The sequence below is a fragment of the Haliotis cracherodii genome, unplaced genomic scaffold (assembly GCF_022045235.1).
Source record: "Haliotis cracherodii isolate W230 unplaced genomic scaffold, xgHalCrac1.p SCAF_2, whole genome shotgun sequence".
In the NCBI taxonomy this organism is placed as follows: domain Eukaryota; kingdom Metazoa; phylum Mollusca; class Gastropoda; order Lepetellida; family Haliotidae; genus Haliotis; species Haliotis cracherodii.
In genome coordinates this window covers 13,354,090-13,365,787 of record NW_027266275.1, presented here as the reverse complement: position 1 = coordinate 13,365,787, position 11,698 = coordinate 13,354,090, and the positions used below count along the sequence as shown (strand labels likewise).

The following is an 11,698-nucleotide window of genomic DNA, read 5'->3' as shown; positions in this document are numbered from 1 at the left end:
CTCCAACGACTATCGCTGCACCAAATTATATAGTATGCTGGTGAGAGGCACTGAAACACCAAGAAAATTAGAGCAAGAGACACATTCTTATGCATTCATGGAATCATGAAAATCATTGCAAATGAACAGATATGTATACTTATAATGCGAGAAGTATGATGCAAGAAGTATTGATTTACCAAACTTGGTCCAGATGAAAACACATGTTTACACTACAAGATTAACACGAGGAACAAGAGGCACAATTGGGCTGGGAGAGAAGAGATAAATAATAAGTTGCCGATGAGATACACGTTTGGCTGCTTGCTGGTGTTCGCGGAAAGAGGCTTGATGCAGTCGAGTCACGTGATCGGTTTACGATTACCAAGACAAACTGGTCTAAGGGACTGAACTGTGGTAGTGTGCCTAACCTCCCACGTAAACAAATTTGTTTCATAATGGCTTTCACAAATTAGAATAATTAACAGAAAGCAGGCCTGAACGGTAGCCGATGTGCTAATGTCACACCGGAGGGAAGAGAAAATAATTAAAATATGTCAAAAATCGGAAAGGTCAATTTATAATATCGTATTATAAGAGAATATCCACAATGTCATATTGTAAAGAGTTTATCCAACACGTCATATTGTAAAATGAATGAGTGAGTTAAGTTTAACACCACTGTGAATAGTGTCTCATTGTGTATTACGGAGTGTCAGTTTGACGTTGGAGGAGAACTGAAGTGATGTAGGTCTTGGACGTTTACTACTTTGGTGAAATCCACGAACACGGATATGGTGCGGAGCAGAGAAACCAAGAAACATCACCAGTGCAAATCGGGGATTCGAATCCACAATCGTAGGTTTCATGTGAGTGTCCCATATTGTAAAGGGTTAATTCAGAATTGTAATGAAATATTTTACACTTACAGCTATACTGAACATAAAGTAGTTTGTCGGTTCATATCATTTGATTCAGGGTCGAATTTGTAAGGCCGAATCCCTAATTGGTGGAATACTTTAAAACATTCAGATATGTCACGACGAAACCATTTTACGAGTTTGACTTGTCATGCAGATACATATATAGTACTTATCACAGGCAACATCCAACAAAACAACAATCAAACAAGAGTGTTAGGTTATTGATTTATTTGACGGTCGTCCATGAATTGTATCTGATTTCGAAATTCATATTATTTATCATGTGTACATATTTCATCTATCGAGGTGGGATGTGTATGGGGGTAATAATGACAGGCGGATGTAACGAACAAGCAGTTAGAGAGGTCTCCATATGCATTCAGTCCCTATGTGTTGATAAATTCCTTGATCTTCCCATTGCCAGTCACAAATATGGAGCCATGATTGTCCGACCAAAGACCTCGTGGAGAGGGCACACTATCCTGTGAAGTGAGAACATCACTGACATACTCCCCCGACTCTGTCAGCTGTATCACCTTGTTGGTGTACCTGTCTGCAAGCAGGATGTCCCCTGTGCTGGTAGTTGTGATGACACAAGGGTAGCTGAGTGCTCTGTCTCCGGTAGGGGCGTATCTCCACACAACATCACCCTCTGACGTGAGACATGTCACAGACTTCTTCTCACAGTCAGACACGAGTATGTTGCCCTTGCTGTTGACACACATGCAGAAGGGGCGTGTAAACTGTATCTGATTGTCGACTGACCTCAGCACGTGTCCCGCCATGTCCAGGATATCAACACAGTGATATGTACCTGCTGCTAGAGATGAAGGACTCGAGAACAGCGAGACTGTAGTACCACCTGCTTGTTCTGATGGTTGAGAGCAGCACCAGGTCAGGGGTCACTTCTACTGTTACAATCTGACTGTAGTCAGGGACAACAACCATCACCTCGTTCTCCTTCAACTGTGTTGCACCCCATGGAGAGTTAACCAGGGGAAGTCTACTATGACATGCTTGATTGTTTCTAGTATAGAAAGACTTCACACACGTGTTATTGAAGTCAGTGACAACACACGCCTGTATACAATTTACAACTAGGACTGTGACGTCACGTAGATCAGGTTTCCCCAGATCTCCCTCCACCCTGCCGTCAGTCGTGTCAACCATAACCGGATAAGATTTCAGGCAGTGTCCAGTCTGATATGTGACGTCAATCTTCCCCAGCTGTAGGTCATCTAGGATGTGCTGGACGTTGTCAGTGTCAGGTGTAAACCTGATGTCATCTATTCTCCGTGTGTCTGCTGTGTCTGTGTCCCTGAGATCCTCCAACTCTACAGCCCCCGACTCCCAGGCCTGATACGCGTCATACAGGTCCATCTCACAGTCTGATATCAAGGCCTGGTCAATGAACTCACAATGTTGTCTGTACATCTGCATCTCAATCTCTTCAAGCTTTATAGCTGCGCGAACCTGGAAATATGAGTATCTGTGTTTGCATCCAATTCATCTAACCGCTTCTTTTCCTTGTGCTTGATGTGTTCGACGAGTCTGTTAGTAGTTGATCTGATGTGTTCTGTTACGGACGCTTTATTGGCTTTAATTTCACTTACTCTTGATTTTTGTTTTTCTATCTTTTTGGTTTTACCAAAAAGCTTTTTCTTCAGACCATTGACTTTACGAGATAACCCAAGCTTTATCCTCGTCATCTGAGAGCTAATTGTGACGACAGAGTCACATTTCCTGTGGTAGACCACACAGCATGACTGACACAGTGACTTGTTGCAGTCCAGACAGAGATATTTGACTTTCTCAGACCTGTGTTCCTGACACATGACCTTGCGCCTCTTCTTAACCTTGACCTCTCCAGACAAGTCACACAATCCATGGTCACGAGAGCTAATACGGTGTATTTTGGCACATCTACCACAGAGGGTCTCTTCACATTCAGGACACCAGGAGGTCCCCGGAGTTGTCTCCCCTATTCCGTCACACAAGGAGCCGTTTTTGTTGGTGTCATCAGCTGCGAATGAAATCGTCAAGAGCGTATATGTGTCCTTCATATTACATTAGCATGTAATAATATAACAAAATACCTCGAATTATACTACAACAGACATCTTATTAACATGTAACATATTACAATTAATGTGAGGAAAGGGAAGATTATTCCATTAAACCCATTTCATAATCACCCCAAGCACTTACATGAGAGAGAACTCTCTTTATATGTCTACAGATTACTTTATTATAACCTCCACAGTCATTATTATTATTTCCACTAGCTTATTGTGTGGATTAACAAAGACGTTGTCGCACCTGCCGTTGTGGTAGCAGATTCCTGTGTGTAGATCAGACCCTGTATAATAATGCTGGGTTTGATCTGCCCCGCCCACTCCTCCACTGGCCGGCTGGGGTGGGGGACCTTGGTATCTTGTCGACAGAAGGCACAGGGGATCGTCTTGGACTGTATAGCATCTGGTCTGGTTTGGATGTATCCTGTGACACATTTCCTGCAGAATGTATGATCACACCTCAGTGTACAGGGGTCTGTGTACAGTTCCTGGCAGATCACACAGGTGAGGAATTCTCTCACTTTCTCCATCTGGGATGTCGCCATCTGAAAAACATGAAATATCCACACATGCCATGTGTGTAGTACTTTCTAGATTTGTGTCACCATAACTGGAACATGTCTTACAATTTGAATAGTTCAAGTTCTGTAAAGGCTCCTACTAGTCTTATAAAGAGATAAGACAAGGACAACGTCCTGTCTTCTGGTGATGTTAATATTAGCAGTTGCTGAATTCCAAGCCCGCTAATGTGACCTGCCTATTGTTACTTGAGGCTGTCTCTTATCTCTCCAGTTGTGTATACCTCATCGTTCTTTCTTTTGCTACAGTAAGACTTTGTTTAATGTGTGCTGATAGCCTCATACAAATATAATACTAAAATACTGATATCACACAAATCATATTTTGTTTTTCAGGAAAAATGACTTCGGAGGTACTTCCCTCACATAACATATACAGGTCTATAGCAATTCAAACAAACAGTCAAGTGGGTTTATATATTCCGGCCGTATGTATGTTCCGTATTTAATTTCACATTCTTCATAATGCTGATGACATGACAACATGTCGTACATGCAACTGTTGTTACTCTCTTTACATTGAGGTTACAGTATGTACAAACAGATGGGTGTGACAGCTATTTCCTGGTTGGATTTGATTATTTCCGTCTATGGAATAGTTCAAGTCTATTACTACATACATGTACATGCACGTGTAGAAAGACAACATATACTAGTATAAATGACCCCACAACCCACTCTTTAACAAATGTAACACGTTTGTGTAGGGCATCTGACATCCTACATATAGTAGTAGCCTACATCATAATAACAATATCTGTCCTATTTACAGAAACTGAATGAGGAAATGTATGATTCTGAATTATTGTTATTTAATATGCATTAACAAAGTAAACATAAGTATGTACATGTAGTCACTTTGGTGTCAACTTCTTACATTACCGACGTCTACAAGAACTGTTCCTCAGCAGTGTATTTCTACTTTCGGTTTCTCTTCAGCTGAAGACATAGAGTCTCACTTGCGTCTAGACTGACAACAATCATGAATCAAGACAAACACAGTACACTGTTTAATACACAACAGAATACATACCCTCAACCCACAGGTGATGTTTTCAATACTACTTCATCTGTTGACTGATTCTCCGTCTTGACCAGTTTGGGAACATCGTCCGCGAAACTTCCCCACATTGACACACACCGCCCATATAAAGCTCCATCCGCGGAGCTCTCAATACCGATATGAAACGAAGTTGTCACGCGCTAGGAAGGACCTTGCTCCCTGATACACCCAAGGGAGGTAACTACGAAGCCACACCTGACACTTGAAGTTGGGCAAACAATTCTGATAAAGATATCCGATCAAGGATCGAGTCACCAATCTGCCGTATATTTTTCCCTACTGAAACTTAGAACGGCAATTATCACTGTTGTAACGAATATATTTCTTTGTAAATAAGATAACTGTGAACACAAAACGACGAATTGTACGTTTCATTTATTATTTTTGGATATGTTATTATTGAAATAAGATTTCATTAACATTTCTCTCAAAAGTTTACTATTCCATTCAAAACCAAATGTTTCTCAGTTACAAGCAATATGTAAAGTTACATAAATATTTTTAACACTGTTTTTTACTCAAAAGTTGTTTGATCAAGTCTAAAACATGCAATGCCTCAGCAAAACTTTTTAAAAAATGTATAAAAGACATGTAAAGGACATTTCCAGATTTGACGCATCATTGAGAGTGCAGTTTTTCAGGTGAACATTTGACTTTGTATTTTCCATGTGTTTGCGACGGGGGCCATCGGCGGGGCAGGATACGCTGATTCTTTTTTTAACGAATGCCTGATTTCATCACCATTTGATAATGATTTATAAACACATGCTGATGAGGTCTGAATCGTACATCGTTGAATATGGAATATGCTTATGAATATGGAAAGGGTTTTGTTGCTTTTATTTATATAAGCCACCAGTTTAGAACGCACATCAAGCTACCTGAACACTCTGAACATTATAAAGGACATGTTTATTGACAGTTCTATGACGAACTAGGTAACTAAATACACCTTGAAAATTTGAGTGTGTATTTGTATATGGATATTGTAAAAACAAATAAAGAAAATAAACTGTGGTGTATGTCAATGAATACGCTCGTGTAGGCTATGTGACAACGCATCTAAATTTGGTGAACCTTGAATTATTTACTCTATGCTTCTGAGACGACCCCATCTTGTTCCGGATTATCCAAGACACCCGTATGGCTTATTTGGAACATTCGCACGACGCCCAGTAGGGGATTATGTATACAAAAATCAGAAATCGGGAAATCAGTTGTTTGGGCAAAAGCAGTAGCTAAATCGGGTAACAGAGCCTTAGATCCTCCTATCTGTAAATATGAGGCAATTGGAGGTATGCACTCCTCTACTTATTCCAAGTGAAATGATAAGATGGTTTGGTCAGTCCTGAGTTGTTGGGCATCTATCTGGGGTCATCGTTACATTCCTTCTGTAAATGCCGTTCACCATCGTGCTTTGGGATTTGTCTTAGGGTTGGGTAAATATGTTCCAAATGTTGTCATTAATGGAGATATGGGATGAATTCCAGCGATAGTTAGACAGTGGATGTGTCTTGTTAGACAGTATTGGCGTTTTACTAAAACGTTCTTTAGATTAAAATAGTGTGTTTATGTGATCTGAACGGTATGCGTATGGACGAGTGCAAAATTGGAATTTTCGTATGAGGGCAAAGCTGAACAAATTGGCCATGGGTTTGAGTATTTCAGAGAATGTAAGCGTTAAAAGTGTAGATGCACGTGTGCAGGATATGTCCTTGGGAAAGTATGTGTCTGATTGGATTGAACTGTTATTCAAGCCTGGCGGAAGAACGGGTGGAAATATATTACATACGTATATAATGTTTAAAAATGTGTATGGTTGTAACAGTTATGTAAGTATACATATGTCTCGTTCTTAAAGCTCTTCCTTTTCCAAATTTAGATCAGTTACTGCTCCTCTATAGTTGGAAACAGGCAGACATATGAATATGAATGTGAATGAAAGAGCGTTTTCAGTGTAATAAAAGAATTTAGGATGAACGTCATGTATTGCTGGATTTTCCTTGTACGATGATTTGCGTGAAAGTTAATTCGAAAAGGTCAGTTTTAGCTATCCCAACTTCCTAGAGTTAAGTGATACTGATAAGCTTATTTTACTTTTTAATTATTAAGTATGTTTTACAGCCAAAACTGCATTTTATTCTCAAACGAAGAAAATATCTTTTATATGGCTAGTGGTCGGTATTATATTTATTATGTTAAACTCTTTTTTTTTTACCTATTTATGCTGTATGTACTGTGAAATATTTTAAGCCTCTTGCAGCCCCCAACGGGTGCCTCACTTCAATTTCATACCATCTTCACACCCCACGTGGCCCTACAGTGATCGTTGAGTGTGTGATACCAGTGAAGACACGTTTGAGATCGGGACACAGTGCCCGTTCAAATTGGCAGTCCACTTTGTATGTCACAATAATTATATGATACCTCACCCTAAACGTTAATGATTACACTAATTTCACAATAAAACCGTGAAGTGCCGGGGTAGAATAGGTCTTCAGCAACCCATGCGTGTCATGAAAGGCGACTATATGCTTATAAGAGGCGACTAACGGGATCGGGTGGTCAGGCTCGGTGACTTGGTTGATGAATGTCATCGTATCCCAATTGCGTGAATCGATGCTCATGATGTCAATCACTAGATTGTCTGGTCCACATTAGATTATTTACAGACCGCCGTCATATAGGTGGAATATTGCTAGGTGCGGCGTTAAACAACAAACAAACAAACAAACAAATAAATGATTCATGACACATACTCCAATTTCTAAGATTGATAATGGTGTCTGGAATGTGAAACCTAGTCTCCCTTTTAACAGTGATGACATATTACGCTAGGATGATGTGATAGGGGTGTGAGTGTGTAATGCTGTTTCACGTCATTGCCAGTAATGTTCCACCTCTCTGACATTAACCGTATTCGACGTAATAAGCGCCCCGATCTAATAAGCGCCCACGGCGATATTTGCTAAATAAAATATATTGGCTAGTGAACGATCCCAATTAACACCCCTACCGATTGATCAATGTACACAAGACCTATTTATTCGTGAATAATACGCACTCGTGTGTAATATGCACCCTCAAATATGGCCAATTAAATTCTGGAGAAATATATCTGTCGTATATAAACATTTCAGGCTGTCAGCATCAACCACGAAATTTATCTTTCAACTCTTTTTTGTCACCAAAATAATATTCTAATAAGAGCCCCCTATTTCTAATTTTGAGAGCGCCCTGATCGCGTATTACGTCGAATACGGTAATTATTATTTCATGTTTGCTCGTGTGTTTCTTCTTTTATATAATGGAATAGGATTGTCGTGGAAGGAATACTGATGTGCGGCGTCAGGCAATGGTGTTCAGTGATCCATTCATATATTTTTCACAGCTATTTTGACTTTTACGCCCCATGGAATCTGAATGGCAGATAATCTAGACTCGTTATTCTCTGGTGTTGACGTTTTAGATATACTGAGTTAGTGAATGTTGATTAACGCCACAGCAAGCCAATTTCCATCAACATATTTTTGGCCTCTAAGCAGTTCCATCTGTTCAACAAAAAACTCTATTGGGTCATGCGCTCAGCCGTGAAACATAGCCCCACCACCCTATCCTAGAGTTACCTGTTATGGCCAAGAATGGGGTGTTATATATTATGCCATGAATGTTTTTCGTACAGTGCACCTGATACTGTAACTTCAAAGTTGGTAATGTCGTAACTGGCAACGTGTGTTAGTTTCAGGTTCCAGCTTTTGAGAGCCGACGGGAGAACACGGATCTACTGACGACAGGGAGAAAGAACGAACTCCTGTGGCCTCTTTGGCATAGTGATGGTGTGGAGTGGTACATGTATATGTGGTCGACAGAAAACACAACCGGTCGTTATTGACCTCGTGTTTTGACCCGTCGTGTAGAGCCGACGGGAGAACACGGATCTACCGACGAAAGGGAGAAGGAACGAACCCCTGTTGCCGCTTAACTGTAGCGTTTTGGTATGGTGATGGTTTGGAGTGGTACATGTATATGTGGTCGACAGAGAATACAACCGGTCGTTATTGATGGAAATTTTAATACATTGACTTCGTGTCATGTCCCGTCGTGTTACCATTCTTGCAAGTCTTGTTGAAATAGGACAATGTTGTGCAACAGCTTCTGACCACGAACATCCTCAATGTTTTGCCATGGCAAGCCCTTTCACAAGACTAGTCACCGATAGAACATCTTTGAGATCATTTGAGCAGAACCAATAACGCCGTCCCAATCCTCCCATGAACAGAAATTAGATGGGCAAGGACTTGGGGAAGAATGTAGGTTAATTCCCGATGACGACATAAACGTCTAACGAACTATGTCCGAGGCCATACACATTATTGACGCATTGGCATTCATTTTGGGATCATGTCAGCACACATGTCCGAATGTAATCTATGAAATTGTCCAGGTTATCCCCAGTGCTATGTGGGATCTGTGATGTTGACAACTGCCGGTCAATAGTGTGTTTATCTACCTCTAAATCATTTTTTCATTTTGACAAACTTGTCCTTGACACTTAACCATATCGACAAAGAAGTCCCAACACGCCACAGTGGTGTCGATTGGTTGAACGATTACTGACGTAGTTTATCAGGTGAGGTGAGGTGAAATTGGGTTCAACGTCGCGTCCAAGATAATTGCACTCATATAGCGACGTGCATGTACGTGTGTGTGTTTATGTGGCTGCTTGTACTAGTCCGGACTGATGCCGATTTATAGTACTAGCTCACTGAGATACCATGCCGCAGTTTAACATTAATACCCCACTCAGACACAGTATACGGACTCCGAGCCGACCAGTCCTTGTTTTAGCCCCATAATGCCGAGCGCCAGACAGGGTAACAACAAGTACCATCTTTAAACGTATTTTGGTATGACGCGGTCGAGGATCGAACCCCGGACCTTCCGCTCTCCGGGCGACCACGGAGTCGGTCCCTATGAACAGAAATAAGATGGGCAAGGACTTCGAGAAGAATGTAGGGCAATTCCTGATGATGACATGAGCGTCTAATGAACTATGTCCGACGAATACACGCCTGTATGTTTACACGTGGAGGCCATACACATTATTGACGCATTGGCATTCAGTTTGTGACATTAATGATCATGTCAGCACACATGTCCTGAATGTAATCCATGAAATCGTCCATGTTATCTCCAGTGCAATGTGGGATCTGTGAAGTTGACAATTGACGGTCAATAGTGTGTTTATCAGAGTTTATCTTCCTCTAAATCATTTTATCATTTTGAAAAACTTGTCCTTGACACTTTACCATATCGACCAGGAAGTCCTAACACCCCACAGTGGTGTCGATTGGTTGAACGATTACTGACGTAGTTTATCAAGTATGTATTAATGTTTGTATACATGTCGTGACTGCAGCTATAACAACCAACACTGGATATAATCCGAACCCTACCGTTTAGGTACACAAGGTATTCCTGAACACATTAACTCAAGAAGGAGTTATTTTATGATTGAATACCCTACACATCTTGAGATCATACGACTATCGTGTGACGAAAATGAAAAACATACTTTGTGCAGACACGCAAGGTGGTAGTAAAGGATGAGAGGAGGTACGGGTGGTCTAGATGACCAAGAAGATCCATTTAATTATTACAGTTAGTACCCTTCAGAACTCAGTATGCGCCACCCTATGTTGCTCAGTGTCACGGCGCTTTGCTCCTGGGACCAGGGTGTAACTTAACAAGAATAAAGTAATTATTGAATACGTGGTAAAAGTTCACAGTTTTATTACTATCCGCTAATTGTATCAATGGACGACATTATAAAGGATACAGTAGTAAAATAAGAGAAGCTAAAACACCACTTTGACAATATATCGACTGAACTGAAGTTTATTACACTCAGGCTGCAATCTGCATCATGTTATATGCACATGGTGTATACAGTATAAACATTGATGTTGAACTTGGGTTTGTAACACCTTAAATCAAAAAAAGAGAAAGAAAGGAAAGATTAGGTACAAGTCAAACAGTAAAGATTGTTAGCTACTCACATGAAATAAACTTACTTTCTAAAGGCATACATAATCTTACAAGAATTGAGTATTTCCCTTTTGATCATGCTTTATGATTATCAAAAAGAATATTCATTTTTTATATATTTGGTTTTGAGTAAAAATGTTTTTGAATAAGCTTTCTCCTATCAGTTTCGAAGTTTGGACAAATAAAAAGATAATGAAATTCATCACTGACATATGTAAGATGACATGATCTACACTTTCTTTCATTTAATGGGATTTTGTTCAATCTAACTGTCTCAAGTGGGAGATAATGATCTGAGGTTCTAAATGCAAGCAATATTCTCCAGTTATTCTCTTGCAGAATACTTAGATACGATTCAAAATGAAGTTTTTTAACAATGTTGTAATTCCAGAAGAGTTATTTTTTACCCATGTTTGCTGATGAATATCATTCAATTTAGTTTTGATGACAATTTTTAGCCTATGGATATTTTTGAATTATCGAATGTTCTCTTAATGCGAATTATCCATTTATGGTCATATGATTAAAAGAAAGTGGTCATTAAAAATTGGTTTGAAAATAACCAGAGACAATTTCATATCATTCTGCCTTTAACTAGGTTAACAAGCTACCAAACTCTCCAGAAACCATAAAGGTAGTGGCATTTATCCTAAGTGATATCAAATATTTAAGAAAGCGTAAGTGTACATTTTCGAAACAAGACATATTTTCAAAACCACACATTTTGCACCCGCAAAGGAGTATGGGGGTAACCATATAGTACAAAAGGTCTTAAGTGACAATCAATTGACAATTTTAATTTTCGACCTTGGCTTAAGACAAAGAAAATGGCCTATGTTGCTTATCTAGCTAAGCTACGTTTGGTTTGGATGAATTTATTTTTATTTTATAAATAAATCGACAAAACCCTTTCCATATCAAAAAGAAATCTCTGCATAAAGCAGAGTCGAGTGTACATTTGCGACTATATGAAACACCAAGGTAATGGTGAGAACCAACATTGTTTAAGATGGTATCTCCAATTATAAAACT

The 11,698-nt window shown here is 39.8% G+C and overlaps 1 pseudogene; it reads right to left on the bottom strand.

Annotated features, from left to right (window-relative positions):
* Positions 1 to 1,131: 1,131 nt before the first annotated feature.
* Positions 1,132 to 4,794, bottom strand: LOC139469815 (tripartite motif-containing protein 2-like; annotated as a pseudogene).
* Positions 4,795 to 11,698: the final 6,904 nt, after the last annotated feature.